Source organism: Bubalus bubalis, chromosome X (genome assembly GCF_019923935.1).
Source record: "Bubalus bubalis isolate 160015118507 breed Murrah chromosome X, NDDB_SH_1, whole genome shotgun sequence".
Taxonomy (NCBI): Eukaryota; Metazoa; Chordata; class Mammalia; order Artiodactyla; family Bovidae; genus Bubalus; species Bubalus bubalis.
Genome location: NC_059181.1, coordinates 5,024,449 through 5,038,594, shown reverse-complemented (window position 1 = coordinate 5,038,594; position 14,146 = coordinate 5,024,449).

The window sequence follows — 14,146 nt, the reverse complement described above, 5'->3', positions numbered from 1 at the left end:
GATTTTGAACTGTGGTGTTGGAGAAGACTCTTGAGAGTCCCTTGGCCTGCAAGAGCTCCAACCAGTCCATCCTAAAGGAGATCAGTCCTGGGTGTTCATTGGAAAGACTAATGCTGAAGCTGAAGCTGAAACTCCAATACTCTGGCCACCTGATGCAAAGAGCTGACTAATTGGAAGAGACCCTGATGCTGGGAAAGATTGAAGGTGGGAGGAGAAGGGGACAACAGAGGATGAGCTCGTTGGATGGCCTCACCGACTCGATGGACATGAGTTTGAGTAAGCTCTGGGACTTGGTGATGGACAGGGAGGCCTGGAGTGCTGCAGTCCATGGGGTCGCAAAGGGTCGGACACGAGTGAGCAACTGAACTGAACTGATTGAGTTCTGTGAGTGTTGACCATTATGATGATGTGATTGTTGTTCTTAGTGTTTGGTTCTGTCGACTAGTACATGCTTGTGATTATCCCTCACGCATGCAAACTGAACACGTGTCCGCACCGTTTTAACTCAAAGTACTGCCAGTTCTGTCCCCAGGAGTCTGTTCATATTTTTGGATGGTGGCTAGAAAAATAAAATTATGAAGTTGCGTTTTGATTGCCATCTGCCTAGCTCGAGAAATAGTAGCTGAATACCCTCACAGAAGACCACCAGCCGTGACTGGAGAATCATATTGCTCCGTTGGAAATAAAAACAAGTGCTGTACAAGCCATAAATACAGATAGACAGATGGAAAGTTTAGCATAGAGCAAAAATGCACCTCACCTACTATCTTCGCTCCCATTATCTTGTCCTTCCCGAATAGTCGACGAGTCTGTAGAAGGTTGTTTACGGCAGAGCAGGCATGAAAAAACAGGAAGAGACAAACTTGTATTTATGGCTTGTGAAAATGTAGAAAACTGAATACAGAATGATACCAAGCAGAGGCAATGGCAGGGTGCTGAATTACTGCATGTAGATCATTCACATGGTTGGATGGCATCACCAACTCAATGAACATGAGTTTCAGCAAACTCTGGGAGATAGTGAAGGACAGGGAAGCCTGGTGTGCTGCAGTCCGTGGGGTCACAAGGAGTTGGACACAACCGAGCGACTGAACAATTAGCCTTAGTTGCATACCGGTAATGCCTTTTGATTGTGATGGCATTTTCACAAATGTGGTATCTTCATGCTCCTGATGAATCTGCTAATGCAAAGCTTGGTCCACATTTTGCACACTTCCTGTTTCCTTTTACCTTTTCTAACAGCAGATAATCTGTGACAATGTTCACAACAATATTATATTTCTGAAACTTTGCAGAGAAAAAGTCGCGTATTTTTACATTCCCCTTTTGCATGCAAAACCACTTCCAAATTGTTATCATGTGGGCTGAAGTATTTCCCCCTCAAGGTTATTTGGAAGATAAGAGAAGTTTCTGAGCCTGTCAACACGTGACATGTGAGTTTCAGGTGAGTTTAGTTCCTTCACTCGAGCCAGAAGACTTGTTAAGAATAAAACAAAACATACAGGAAGACCTCTGAAACTATCAAGCCACAAATTTTGCAGTGGGTAGCTGCCTTCTACAACATGGATTCTGAGTGTTTTAGAACCTTCACATCTCTGGCAGTAAAGCTGACTTGAAAATGTGTGTGGTATTTTCATTGCAAATGGTATAGGCACATAGTGAAAAATGTGTATGCACATTTAAAAACAGAGGAAAAATTATTCAAGTCATCCCCCATATCCATATATTAAGAATAGTCATTACTATCTGTTTGGCATATGATTGTTTCTTTGAGAGTAAAAATATAGATGCAAAAAGTACATCATTTTTTTTTTAAGTACAAAAAGAGATTTGGTTCATACTTTCTATGAGAATATTCCCCATTCAGTAGCAAATCAAAGAAATAATTCTTTAAGTTTTTTTTTAATTGAAGATAGTTAATTTACAATGTTGCATTAATTTCTCTTGTACAGGAAAATGATTCACTTATACATCTATATATTTTCCATATTATTTTCCACTATACTTTATCAAAGGATATGGACTATAGTTCTCTGTGTTATACAGTTGGACCTTCTTAGTTATCTGTTCTATAGATAATAGTTCACATATGCTAACTCCAAATTCCCAATTCATCCATCCTCTCCCCACTCCCCCTGGCAACCACCAGCCTGTTCCCCATGAGTCTGTTTCTGTATCATTGATAAGTTCGTTTGTGTCATACTGTAGATTCCACATATAAGTGGTAATCATGTGATATCTTTCTCTTTCTGACTTCCTGCATTTAGTGTGATAATATCCGGGTCCATCCATGTGGATACAAAGGGCATGGTTTCATTCTTTTTCTTGGCTCAGTAGTATTCCATTGTGATATACATACCGCATCTTCTTCATCCATCCATTTGCTGGTGGACATTTAGGCTACTTCCGTGTCTTGGCTATTGGGAATAGTGCTGCTATGAACCTCGGGGGGCATGTATCTTTTCACATTATGGTTTGCTCTGGGTCTGTGCCCAGGAGTGGGACTGCAAGATCATAAAGTAGTTCTAGTTTTAGTTTTTTTCCTGAGAAACTGTTAATCCTGTTTTCCAAAGTGACTGCACCAACTTACATTCCCACTGTAGGAGGGTTCCCTTTTCTCTACACTCTTCCCAGCATTTGTTATTTGTAGATTTTTTTTTAATGATAGCCACTCTGCCTGGTGTGAGGTACTGCAACTGGTACCTTATTGTAGATGTGATGATTTGCATTTCTTTAATAAATAGCGGTATTGAGCACCTTTTCGTGTACCTATTGGCCACCTATTTCTCTCCTTTGAACAAATGTGTATTTCAGTCTCCTAATGGGTCAGTCGGTAAAGAATCTGCCTGCAGTGCGGAAGACCTGGGTTCGATCCCTGGGTCGGGAAGATCCCCTGGAGGAGAGCATGGCAACATACTCCAATATTCTTGCCTGGAGAATCCCCATGGACCGAGGATCCTGGTGGGCTGCAGTCCATGGGGTCACAACAAGTAAGACACGACCAAGTAAGCACACAGCACAACCATTTTTCAATTGGGTTGTTTTGTTGTTGTTGCTAAAGAAATAATTCTCTTGAATTAGTGCCTTTAACTTGCCCTTGTTGAAGAACATGCTCACTCATAGGATAATTTCCTACTCATAGTCCCTTAGATTCTCTTTGCATCCATCTTTGAACACTGCAAGTATTTCCGTAGGAGAAATCGCCTCAGGAAGGATTGCTGGCTCAAAGGGAATGCACAGTTGAAACTCTGAAGGGTTCTAGGCAAACTGCCCTGCAGAGAAGGCTGTACTAAGACACTCTCTTAAGAGCTTCTGAGAACATTTTTCTCCCCACCTTTATCAACACTGGATAGTATCAATCTTTTCAAATTTTGGTAATCAGGAAGGCAAAAATAAATGGGAACCGTACCTTGTCTTGATGGGAGAACATATTAATCTTCAAGTGAGTTTGTTTTATCATATTAAAGATCCACATTTTCCACATTCAGAAACTTATAAGCCAGGGCTTCCCCACCTCCGGGATCTAACGCCTGATGATCTGAGATAGAGCTGATGTGAAAAACCTCTGCTCCAGGGTTTAAAAGGGGTGGGTATTGGGGAAAAGACTTGCACTGCCTCTTTGTTTTCCCTGCTTTCACATCTGAGAGAGTTTTCTCCAAGATGACCTCCAGGTAGGCATTTGGTGTGGCCCGGGTTCAGATTGTCATTCCTTTTCTCTCTCTTAGAAGCTCACCCTGCCTGCAAAGAGAGGCTGACTCCTAGCTCCTCCTCCGCTGCATCCAGGCATGTGAGGGCCACCCCCTTCTGCTTCACTTTGTTCTGTGAAAGACGTCATGAGGACTGGTGAGTTTTCACGTGTCCAGCTTCAGGACTGCTGAGTTTTCACGTGTCCAGCTTCAGCAGCTGTGTTTGTAACGTCTCCTGCTGGCTCCAGTTTTCCCAGAGGTGGACTCCAAAGTTTAAATGGGGTTGGGGTGCTGGGGGGCGGGGGTGGGAAGATTCTTCCAGGCTAAGTCATCTTCAGATGCACAGGACATCCTGCAGTTCAGACTTTATGCGGATCTCCTGTCTGCGCTTTAGCATGTATCTCTTGTTCTCTTAATGGCTATCACCCCCGATCCTGAAAATGTTTGAGTCAGAAATTGTGCTTGTACATGATTAATCTCATTTGTAAGATTTCACAGTATTGAATTTCTTTGTACTCCAAAGGTGGCCAACTGGAGGAAAGTTTCCTATTGGGCTGGCCAAAAAGTTCATTTCGATTTTTCCCATACCATCTTATGGAAAAATGCCAAACAAAGTTCCTGTCCCACCCAATATATTGATTCAGATTGTGTAGATATGACCAAAAATTATAAGCATGATGTGATATTTGAATTAATATTGCAAATTTTTAGGTATATTGCTATTAATTAAGGGACTTCCCAGGTGGCGCTAGTGGTAAAGAGCCTGCCTGCTGATGCAGGAGACATTAAGAGACCCAGGATCAATCCCTGGGTTGGGAAGATCCCCTGGAGAAGGACATGGCAACCCACTCCAGTACTCTTGCCTGGAGCATCCCATGGACAGAGGAGCCTGGCGGGCTACAGTCCATGCGGTCACAAAGAGTGGACACAGCTGAAGTGGTTAAGCACGCAAAAGCACTATTAATAAAATGGAGATCACAAAGAAAACTTTTTACATGACAAAGGGAATTTGCCAGTTTCCCAAAATTCGCCTTAAAATATGAAGACAAACTTTTGATAAAGACGTTAAATTTCTGTGTAAACCGATGTTTTTCGTGCAGCTAGGTTAGCTCACTGTTAAGTCTGCTATGCATTCTACATAATTCTAAACCATCTCTATCATTCAGGGGAAAGCCATGTATGTGTGTCATATTTGCACAAATAGTAGGCTCTGTCAATGTGTTTTTCACTATGAATGCGTGTGATACAAATAACCAGCCTAACAATTTAGTATTTGTTCAGGGTTCTTCTAAAATTTACTCACAGAAAGCTGTGGACAGAATTAGAAAGCAGTTCAGTTCAGTTCAGTTCAGTCGTTCAGTCGTGTCCGACTCTTTGCGACCCCATGAATCGCAGCACGCCAGGCCTCCCCGTCCATCACCAACTCCTGGAGTTCACTCAGACTCACGTCCATCGAGTCAGTGATGCCATCCAGCCATCTCATCCTCTGTCGTCCCCTTCTCCTCCTGCCCCCAATCCCTCCCAGCATCAGGGTCTTTTCCAATGAGTCAACTCTTCGCATGAGGTGGCCAAAGTACTGGAGTTTCAGCTTTAGCATCATTCCTTCCAAAGAAATCCCAGGGCTGATCTCCTTCAGAATGGACTGGTTGGATCTCCTTGCAGTCCAAGGGACTCTCAAGAGTCTTCTCCAACACCACAGTTCAAAAACATCAATTCTTCAGCTCTCAGCTTTCTTCACAGTCCAACTCTCACATCCATACACGACCACAGGAAAAACCATAGCCTTGACTAGACAGACCTTTGTTGGCAAAGTAATGTCTCTGCTTTTGAATATGCTGTCTAGGTTGGTCATAACTTTCCTTCCAAGGAGTAGGTGTCTTTTAATTTCATGGCTGCAGTCACCATCTGCAGAGCCATGTCCAAAAAGAGGATAAATCCAGCTTCTCTGCTAATTTAAATCTTACTTGAAGTGTAGGTAGGATCTGAAGAGGTGTGTTCATGCTAAGTCACTTCAGTCGGGTCCGACTCTTTGCGACCCCATGGACTGTAGCCCCACCAGTCTCCTCTGTCCGTGGGATTCTCCAGGCAAGGATACGAGAGTGGTTTGCCATGGTCTCCTCCAGGGGATCTTCCCCACCCTAGGATCGAACCTGCGTCTCTTATGTCTCCTGCATTAGCAGGTGGGTTCTTTACCACAAGCGCCACCTGGGAAGAAATGCAACTAAGATGTTCATAAAACATGCCATTATTCATTCATTCTCTACACGTTGATCCCATGCCAGGGTTTATCATCCACTCACTGGACAATGAACGTATATAGTGAATGGATTCTGTATACAGTCAGTCTGTCATGAGTAGATGATAAACATAGAAACATGCGGAATACTTTTGGGATGCACAGGGGAAGACGTCTGGGACGATTCCAAATTTTCCATTAAAATAAAAGAAGCCAGTTCACTGCCTTCAGGGCACGTTAATGACTTCAGCGTAGAAGCAAGGTGAATTCTCTCACGGATGACCATTTTTCCATCTCTTGCTCTTGATATCCACTTCAGGACTGTCCTCCCCTGTAGCTGCAGGTTGATGCTTAGAAGTTGCATCCTTTATCTTAAACGAGGGGCATCCTTTTCCTTTCTTTTCCCTTGAGCCAGCTGTTCCTGGTCTGAGCTTAAGACCTGCAGTTGTTACTCTTTGTCCGCTGGCTCCCACTACTGTAAAATCTGTGAAGGTTTAAAATAGACCAACAACCAAGTGCATTTCTTTTTTTCTTTTTCTTCTTCTAAGAATGAAGTATATCTTTATTTTCCCTCCTGGAGTATAATTGGTTTGCAATGCTGTGTTGGTTTCTGCCATACAACAGCATCCATCAGCTCTAAGTAGACAGAGATCCCCTCCCTGTTAAGCCTCCCTCTCCTCCCCAGTCCCACCCCTCTGGGTCATCACAGAGCCCCAAGCTGAGCTCTCTGCTATCCAGCAGCTGCCCACTAGCTGTCCGCTTTACGCCTGGTGTCGTGTGTATGTCAGTGCTATTCTCTCAATCCAACCCACCCTCTCGTTCCGCACTGTGTCCACATTCTCTACGTCCGCATCTGTATTCCTGCCCTGCAAACAGGTTCATCAGTACCACATTTCTTGATTCCGTATATATGTATGAACATACAAGTTTTTCTCTTTCGGACTTCAGCTCAGTTCAGTCGCTCAGTCGTGTCTGACTCTTTGTGACCCCATGGACCCCAGCACGCCAGGCTTCCCTGTCCGTCACAAATTCCCATAGTTTACCCAAACTCATGTCCATCAAGTCAGTAATGCCATCCAACCATCTCTTCCTCTGTCGTTCCCTTCTCCTCCCACCCTCAGTCTTTCCCAGCATCAGGGTCTTTTCCAATGAGTCAGTTCTTCGCATCAGGTGGCCAAAGGATCGGAGTTTCAGCTTCAACATCAGTCCTTCCAATGAACACTCAGGACTGATGTCCTTTAGGATGGACTGGTTGGATCTCCTTGCAGTCCAAGGGACTCTCAAGAGTCCTCTCCAACACCACCATTCAAAAGCGTCCATTCTTCAGCACTCAGCTTTGTTTACAGTCCAACTCTCACATTCATACATGACCACTGGAAAAACCATAGCCTTGACTAGACAGACATTTGTTGGTAAAGTAATGTCTCTGCTTTTTAATATGCTGTCTAGGTTGGTCATAAGTTTTCTTCCAAGGAGTAAGCGTCTTTTAATTTCATGGCTGCAGTCACCATCTGCAGTGATTTTGGAGCCCAGAAAAATAAAGTCTGCCACTGTTTCCCCACCTTTCTGACTTACTGCCCTGCATAGCTAGGCTCCCGGTTCATCCACTTCTGTTCAGCTGGTAGTTTTTTAATGTGTGTTTCTATTTATTCATTGGCTGTTCAGTGTCTCAGTTGCAGCAAGTGAGGTCTTTCATCTCTGTTATGACACGTGGGGTCTAGATCCCTGACAGGGACTGACCCTGGGAAGCCCCCTGCATTGGGAGGATGGAGTCTTAGCCGCTGGAGCACCAGGGACGTCCCAGTGCAAAGCTTTCTCCTCCTCGGCCTGCAATTCCAGTTTGTCTGAGAGCCTTACTTCTGCCCATGCTAACTAAGAGCTGACACACACATGCTCGGTTTCCCGTCTTCGCGTCTGACCATTTTCCCTCCTGATGGAGGAAGACAGCTGTGAGACCGCGATTTGCTTCCTCTGAGCCTCTGAATCCTTTCTCCAGGTCTGCTCTATTATAAAAGCCCTTGTCTATGGAGGCTTCTCTTTTCTCTCTGACACCCCTGTTGGGAATTTTTTGAGCAGCCGGTTTGCTTGGCTCTTAATGAGGTTAATGCCTAATTAACCCTGGTAAGAGTGACACGGAACTGCGATGCCAGTTTCATACATAGAGGAATCTGTATGTGCTAGAAGGGTTTTCAAAATAAAAAAGAAGAGTTCAACATAAGGATGGATCAGTCCGTTGGTCATATTCACTGTGTCCTAGGGTGTGCCCTGAGCTGGCCTGTCTGGCCTGAGGTCTGTGTGTGGAGTCCCTGGGCATAAAGCAACATCACTGGTTCCTGAACATGGCAGAGGGAGGCACCGTTATTATACTGGGTTGGCCAAAAAGTTTGGGTTTTTCTGTGAGATGTTATGGAAACACTTGGAACGAACTTTTTTGCCAACTCAATATTTCAGGATGATAAATCTGAAAACACAGAGTGGGAGTGAGGAAAACCTTAAGGAAACAATTGTATTAGTTCAGTTCTGTTCAGTTGCTCAGTCGTGTCCAACTCTTTGCGACCCCAAGGACTGCAGCCTCCCTGTCCATCACCAACTCTGGGAGCTTGCTCAAGCTCATGTCCATTGAGTCGGTGATGCCATCCAACCATCTCGTCCTCTGTTGTCTCCTTCTCCTCCTGCCTTCAGTTTTTCCCAGCATCAGGGTCTTTTCCATTGAGTCCATTCTTCGCATTGGGGACCAAAGGGTTGGAGTTTCAGCTTCAGCATCAGTCCTTTCAATGAACACCCAGGACTGATCTCCTTTAGGATGGACTGGTTGGATCTCCTTGCAGTCCAAGGGGCTCTCAGGAGTCTTCTCCAATACACAGTTCAAAAGCATCAATTCTAAAGCAAACGATTGTACAGATGACTATAGTTCTGTGACAGGATTTGAAGGTGTGAGTAAAAGTAATGGAGGAGAACGGATATACACTTAATGCCCTTTTAAGGTCTTCTTAAGAGCATCACAGAGCGGTAGTGGCCCTCTGAATCTATCAGCAGAGGAATTGACAAAGATGATGGTGAGGGGATGAAAATGGAATATTACTCAGTCATAAAAAATGAAATTAAGGCATTTGCAGCAACATGGATGGACCCAGAGATGATCATACTAAGTGACGTAAGTCAGCCCCCCTCCCACAAAACCAAATGGTGTGTGATGTAACATATGTGTGGAATTTTGAAAAACGGTGCAAGTGAGCTTTCTTACAAAACAAACAAACTCAGAGCTAGGAAACAAACTTTTGGTTACCAAAGGGGAAAGAGGGAGGGAGGGATAAATTAGAGGATTTGGGGATTAACAAACACACACTCCACCTGAAGCTAACACAGCATTGTCAGTCAAGCACGTGTGTGTCTGTCTGCACTCAGTCATGTCCGGCTCTCTGTGGCCCCACGGACTGTAGCCCACCAGACTCCTCTGTCAATGGGATTCTCCAGCCAAGAATACTGGAGTGGGTTGCCGTTTCCTCCTCCAGGGGATCTTCCAGAACCATGGATAGAACCCACGTCTCCTCCATTGGCAGGCAGATTCTTTTTCACAGAGCTACATTGGAAGACCCAAATCAGGTATACTCCAATATAAAAAAAATTTTTTTAAGTGGAAAAAAAAGAACCTATGGAATTGCCAGACGAGTCATTCTGGGGAGAAGCCCAACCCCAGGTGAGTCATGGAGTTTTCAAACTGCCTTGGTTCAGTGACTATGGGCTTAAGCAAGCATTTGGGATCAGGTTTGAGGGCAGACAGCAGGGCTCCCTGAGGTCTAGAGTCTCATAAGAGACTCTCCATCTCTATGGTGGAGTCTAAGGTAAAGGAGGCTTTCCCAAGTGGCTCAGTGGTAAAGAATCCACCTGCAAGGTAAGAGACTTGGGTTTGATCCCTAGGTTGGGAAGATCCCCTGCAGGAGGGCATGGCAACCCACTGCAGTATTCTTGCCTGGAGAATCCCATGGATGGAGGAGCCTGGTGGGCTATAGTCCAGGGGGTTGCAGGTCCGACATGACGGAGCGCCCACAGAAGGGAAACACAAATGAGCTGAATGAGCAGAACCCCACTCCAAACTCAGCAATGGGGTCAGAGAAGAGGAGGGATGTGATTAAAAACAACAGGGTGTCCTTGGGAAGCTGTGGTCTAGATGCGATGGATTTGCTTTCCTACAAAGGCAACGTGGGAACCCTTGGCACGCGGCTGAACACACCCCAGTCAGGAGCTTTGGGAGAAAGGTAAGATTCGGGGAATCTACTTAGGACGTGGCGGGACTCCCCTGGTTTTTAAAGGAGAAACAAAAGCGTAAGAACTGAAGAGATGACAGCAGGAGGAAGCTCCCAGGTGGGTTATTCAGCCATGTGATGCGGTGCAGAGTGTTCTGTCTTGAGGGGATATTTGGGGAAGAATTGTCCTCCGTGAAGTGCAGCTGAATACATCTATAGGCAGAGAACTTACATAGGCACTGTTGCGTTGTAGCTGGAAAGAATTCTTAACTGAGCGACATTCCGTAAGGGCTCAGCGCGTCTCGTCGGCTCCAGGAACCACAGGACCAGGGCACCATCTGGCCTCCAGAAGCAGCTGACTGTGTTTGTGTCTCTGAGCCGCCATGACCCAGGAGGGAGCCAGCTCCACCTGCAGGGGCCCAGCCTGCCTACGGGCCACAGCAGCATGGACGTCCTCCCAAGAGAGCGAACGCTTCGTTTCAACCCCCAGAACATCCCACTGAAAAGTAAACAGAGCCAAATGACAGTTTAAATATATGGCTCCCTTTTTCCTTTTCCATCGGTGGTATGTCTTGATTCTGTCCAGTTTCCCCTAGCTTGTGAATTATAGCTCAGTTGGTGAAGAATCTGCCTGTAATGCAGGAGACCCCGGTTCTATTCCTGCGATGGGAAGACCCCCTGGAGAAGGGATAGGCTATCCACTCCAGTATTCCTGGGCTTCCCTTGTGACTTAGTTGGTAAAGAATCTGCCTGCAATGCGGGAGACCTGTGTTCCATCCCTAGGTTGAGAAGATCCCCTGGAGAAGGGAACGGCTACCCACTCCAGTATTCTGGCCTGGAGAATCCCGTGGACTGTATAGTCCGTGGGGTCGCGGAGAGTCAGACACGACTGAGTGACTTTCATTTTCACAGTATCTGATATGTTTCTTGCATATAATGGCTAGCAGGTAAGTTTTCAAACTAATTAGAGAACAGGGTTGGCAAAAGTGAAAGGATTTTGTTATTTTTAAAATTCTCCCATCCATAAAATTCCATTTAATACAAAGCTGAATAAGCTGCTTAGATTTGAACTTATTGTTAATGAAATCACATCATCTTTAATCCACTCAAATTGTGATCAGATTTATTTTTATCTCTCTCCATTTATTCAGGGAGTATTTATCAAAGCTGATAAGCTCTAAGTAGGATTAGCAACTTGAAGAAGATCCCTGTTCTCAGGAGAAGCGAAGGTAGGAAGATTTCAGATGATAAAAGGAGAGAAAAGGAAAACGATTCTCCCTAAGAGCAGAAAGAAACAATGTCCATCAATAAAGGAATGGATAAAAAGATATGGTACATGTATCAAGTGGAGTATTACTTCCCCTGGAGGAGGAAATGCAACCCACTCCAGTATTCTTGCCTGGAGAATCCCACGGACAGAGGAGCCTGGTGGGCTACAGTCCACAGGGTGACAGAGGGTCGGACACAACTGAGTGACTGATGCATAAAAAATGAATGCTATGATGTCACCTGCATTCACACAGATGTACCTGAAGGTGATCAAACCCACTATATACTCCAAAATACTCCAAAATACAATTAGAATTCAGGTAATTAGTCGTAAGTCCTTGGGTGTTCATCGTGGCCCTTTCGGCTGGGACCCACAACCCAGCAACATGACTTTCCCCAACCTCTGGTTTCCCAGATAACCAGGCGGAGCATTGCGAAATGCTGCCTCTTGTGGCCAATTCCTGCCTTCTGGACGCTTAGTATTCAAAAGGCCCACAGAGCTGTAAAAGACACCTGCCCTCAAGAAATGTCCTGGGGAAGAGCACCGAGAAAGAATTCCAAGTAGGGCCCATTTTCAAGCATCCCAGGTGGTGCCCGCGGTGAAGAATCTGCTTGCCAGTACAGGACTCACAGGTTTGATCCTTGGCTTGGGAAGATCCCCTGGAGGAGGAAATGGCAACCCACTCCAGGATTGTTGCCTGGAGAATTCCAAGGACAGAGGAGTCTGGAAAACTACAGTCCATGGGGTAGCAAGGAGTCGGACACGACTGAGCACACACGTGCATGCATGCAAACTTAATTTGCAGTCTATATGAAGAGACATACGGCTTCCTTGAGCTATTGCCAAACAAATTCTGGATGCGCTACTCCCTGCAAAATAGAGTTAAGTGTACTGAATCTCCAGGATATAGACTGCCATTGACTTGTTTTCAGTTTTATTCAACGGCCAATAAAATTGGGACATTTACCTGGCGCCCCAGAAAGTGTTTCTACCACCCACAAGACTCCCTCACCTCCTCCCTTCTGCCCGAGCTCCGTCGGTCAGCACCACCTGCACCCAGCTCCATGTCTGCATCATCTTTGTCCTCCTAAGCTGCCTTCCCTTTCGATTTTCTTTCTTTTTTTTTGTTACTGGAGGAGAGTCTGCAAGTAGTGCTGTGTCTCAAAAAAGCACCTCATTACAGTGCTGGGTATGCATAACAGTTCTACAAGTTTCCCTCTGTCCTTTTTATATCTTTAATTACACTTTAATTCAGGAATCCATTATGTATCGTAATCAAACATCATCTTGCCTTGTGTGTCTATTCCTGTTTCTTATCTAGACTTCTAAGACGACTGGTGTATTTTTACCTGTTGTAACTGCATCCTCTCTGGTTTTCCTGGAAGAAGAGAGAGATCTCAGGGCCTTGGAGCCGGCCAGAAGAGTGAGTTGCCCAGTTAACCATAGTGATTCTCTGACAAGAGAGAAGATGGACACAGAAGCCCAGACTTTTGTGGACAGACAAACCTAGATTCTGATCCTCTCTTTGCTGGTAAGACACTGATCTCCCGAAACAAAGTCTATTCGTCTCATGAATATTAAGAGGTATTTTGAAGTTGTTATGAGGACGACAGACACGAGAAAGGATAACAGCCCAATAGATCTGCTGTCTACTGGCTCAGTTGTGTCCGACTCTCTGGGACCCGATGGACCGTAGCCCGCCAGGCTCCTCTGTCCCTGGAATTTCCCAGGCGAGAGTACTGGAGCCAGTTGCCACTTCTTTCTCCAGGGGATCTTCCCCACCCAGCAATGGAACTCGCATCTCCTGCATGTGGGTTCTTTATTCCTGAGCTGCCTGGTAAACCCCAACAGACTTGTTCTCTTTTCCCGTAAAAATAGTGAATTATTCAGGCTCCTCTTCAGAGAGGGGGCACCAACCAGGACAGACAGGGCCTCCTTTGCCTTTCGTCCTAAAATGCACGTCAGTGGCTTTGTGTGTTCTTCAATCATAAATGCCATCTGGACATTTAGGGGCCAAAATGCCAATCAACTTTTTTCTCTTGCAGAAATTCATTATCTATAATGAATTTATCTATACACTGTTGAAGTCACCTTGACGTAAGGAGGAGAGGAGAAGAATGGAACCTGAAAATAGGTTTAAAGTTCCTTTAAGTATAAGATGATTTGTAAAGGGAAAGGTTTTTGTGACCTTGCAAAACTCTGATGCCTATGTTTTGAGATACAGGCAAAGACAAAAGAGAGCAGGGATTATCACAGAGACAAAGTGTCCTTACACACTTACAAATGAAGTGGGCTTGTCCAAATGTTACTTCAGGAGGCAGACAGACCAGCTGAGTAACTCATGTGTGTATGTATGTATTTTGTTATTGTTGCTGTTGTTCTGTTGCTCAGTCATGTCCGACTCTTTGCGACCCCATGGACTGCAGCACACCAGGCTTCCCTGTCCATCACCAACTCCCAGAGTTTACTCAAATTCATGTCCATGGAGTCGGTGATGCCATCTCATCCTCTGTCACCCACCTTCTCCTCCTGCCCTCAGTCTTTCCCAGCATCATGTATGTATGTGTGAGTGTTTGTGCACAGTAATTCAGGAATCCATTATGTACCATAGTAAAACATCTTGCCTTGTGTGTCTATGAAAGTGAAAGTGAAGTCACTCACTCATGTCCAACTCTCTGCGACCCTCTGCTACGTAGCCCACCAGGCTTCT